The sequence below is a fragment of the Pyrus communis genome, chromosome 6 (assembly GCF_041283825.1).
Source record: "Pyrus communis isolate YQ-2024b chromosome 6, ASM4128382v1, whole genome shotgun sequence".
Taxonomy (NCBI): Eukaryota; Viridiplantae; Streptophyta; class Magnoliopsida; order Rosales; family Rosaceae; genus Pyrus; species Pyrus communis.
Genome location: NC_142570.1, coordinates 12671815 through 12674911, shown reverse-complemented (window position 1 = coordinate 12674911; position 3097 = coordinate 12671815). Strand labels below are relative to the sequence as shown.

General features: G+C 41.5%; 1 pseudogene; it reads left to right on the top strand.

The window, feature by feature from the left end:
- Positions 1-1848: 1848 nt before the first annotated feature.
- On the top strand, positions 1849-2757 carry LOC148696310 (uncharacterized; annotated as a pseudogene).
- The last annotated feature ends 340 nt before the right edge of the window (positions 2758-3097 follow it).

The window sequence follows — 3097 nt, the reverse complement described above, 5'->3', positions numbered from 1 at the left end:
GTATCTTTATTGTGCTTTTCACGTAAAGGACTTTTGGAGAATGTGGTGAATTGCGTTGCGCTAACCCATCCAATTCATTAATTTAAGGAGAACTTGACGGTTAATTTAAGCGGACCTAATTAACCCGGGGTGTTGAGTTTCACAACTTATCGAAAGACCAACTGAGAATCAATATTGTATGCAAGTGTAACATGTGTGGAGAAGAACCCCTTGGCTATTCCATCATCCATATTTTCATCACATCCATATTTACGTTTTGCCTTTAATTACAATTTGTCCATTTAATTTAATCTCGTCCAAACACAATCCCCCCCATCTTTTATTAAGTCTTAATCATTCGTATTTGTTTTATTTTTGTGTTTTCAAGTATTTGAAGTCTTGTGTACTTGTTTTGAGTTCTTGTTAAGTAAGTTACGTGTTTTAAAAATTAGTTTTATTTATTTGAATCAAGTGTTTAGCACCCCTAGTTAATCCCCGGTTAGAACGATCCCTACTTACATCATTACTACAATTGTCACAAATAGGGTTTAATTTGTGCGCGTATAATTCTCGCATCATCCATCCACAAATCTACACCTTACAAAGATCGAATCAGAGAATCAAATTGTAAAAGAGATTGTAACCCCAAAATTAATACAAAATATCATTTTGTACATGTGTTCTTGTCTTATTCATTGCATGAATATTCATGTTTATAAATTTGGCACGCCCAGTGGGACAATCTCTACCTCTCATCTCTATCTCCATTTAAGAAATCCGAACACACCTCAAAATCAATGGCATCAAGCAAGGGACAAGTCATTTTTGCAACCACCAAGGGAAGGATCCTGAGCACTTCTGCCGCAAACAGATAATCCATTGGCAATCCAACCACTCCTCTACATGCCGCTTGAAAGTTGGTGCCGCTAAGGGAGCAAGGAGAGCATCACAAGTGCGAGTCCATCATCAACCTGACCTTGCTGGAGGCACCGAAACATGCTGCTAAGGCGCACAAGATAACATCCCAAAACGGCCAACGAGGTTCTTCGTCAAGACCTTGGATGTTTGAAGAAAAGTCGCGTCTATTGGTTGCACAAGTCATGACCATCGGCGTTACCCCTATTGAAGAACAACTGGCTCAAATAAGTGAAGCAACTGCAAAACTTACAAGGACCGCTGAGGATAAAGGCTTGCAAATCACCACACTTATCAACCGATTGGAGGCGCAGCATGACGAAAAAGTTAACCACAACCCAAAGGTTGATCCACTAAAGAGAGACGCCAATGAAGAAGAGGATCTTCTGGGGGAAAAAATCGAGGAAAAGCCAGACCAAGCAACGATACTTATAGACTCTCTTTCCTTACAGCATATCCAGGACATGATTGCCAGCACCGTTAGAACAAAGGTGAAAGGCACTTCGCAAGATGCACTGTTATACTCAAAGCCATACACTAAGAGGATTGATAGCTTGCGGAAGCCGACAGGGTACCAACCACCAAAGTTTATTGCAGTTTGATGGAAATGAAAACCCAAAGCAACACATCGCCCATTTCGTTGAGACTTGCAACAACGTTGGGACTGAAGGAAACTACCTCACAAAGCAGTTTGTCCGCTCTCTAAATGGGAATGCGTTCGACTCGTACACCGACCTAGAGCCTGAGTCCATTAACAGTTGAGAGCAGTTGCAGCGGGAATTCCTCAATCGCTTCTACAACACCCACCGCACTGTAAGTATGCTGAAGCTCACAAATACAAAGTAATGGAAAAATGAGCCAATCATTGACTACATCAACCGATGGCGCACTCTAAGCCTCGACTGCAAAGACAGACTTTCGGAGACCTCATCGATTGAGACGTGTGTTCAAGGCATGCAGTAGGGATTACACTACATCCTTCAAGACATCAAACCACGGCCCTTCAAGGAGTTAGCTACCCACGCCCATAACATAGAGTTAAGTATCGCCAATCTTGGGAAGAAAGAATCGATCGCCGACTACAAGAACGACAAAGTTTTTGGGCCAAAGGTGGAGAAGGCTATATTGAAACCCACCAAGGAAGCAATGACGGTCAACACAGCTCCCGTCATAATCTCTACATGAAGCAAAACGATTCAAACCAAAGCTTTTTGTGATCAAGAGATGCGTAAACGTACTTTGAAGGAGCTTGAGGAGAAAACTTATCCATTCCTCGACTCTAATGTGGTTGCCATGTTGAAAAACTTGCTTAACAAAAAGGAGATCGACCTACCTGAGTGTAGATGGCTGGAAGAGATGAATCGTACTGACAATCCAAGGTACTGTAAATTCCACCGCTTCATCAATCATTCGACGGAAAAGTGCTTTGTGCTGAAAGATCTCATCATAAAGTTAGCACAGAAGGGAATCATCGAGCTAAATCTTAATGATGTGGTAAAGTCAAACTATACCACCGTCACTTCTGGCTCTTTCGACTCAAAATCTTCACCTCAACCGCTGGCTGTATACTCCAAAGCCATGTTAGTCAAGTCAAGTCAAGTTGAAGAATAGACTCATGTCACTCCAAAGAAACTGCACAATAAGCATACGTCTCTTCCACAAGTTCATCAATCGGAAAGGGGGCAAAACAGCTCTCGTTAACCTCCAAAGCTACATGAAAGTGTTGAGGACGATGAAATTATGACACGAAGATCGTCCGTTGCCATCATGATACGCAATTTCTTCCCCAAAGACTTCTTCAATCACTCAGTCAAGACTCTTTGCTATGAAGATTACAAGGAATACCTCTCCAAGATTGTTTGACAAATTCACAAAGCTCCTCATTCACACGAGCCTAAAAGGCGACAACCAAAGATCCTTGTCCGCACAAGCATAAAAGACGACAACAAAAGCTCATTGCCTACACGAGCTAAAATTGCAAATGGCACCAAAACGGTCATTGGTTGCACTAGCTAAAACTGTAAACGGCACCAAAACGTTCATTGCCTGCACGAGCATAAACTGTGTACGACACAAAAGAAAAAAAAATACCAAAAAATATTATGTATTTAAACGACGTTATGACTTGATATCTTCTTTGGAAGAGTACGTAGGCCGCTCAAACATTCAACTTCGAGTTCAATCACATCAAAATAAAAAGTAA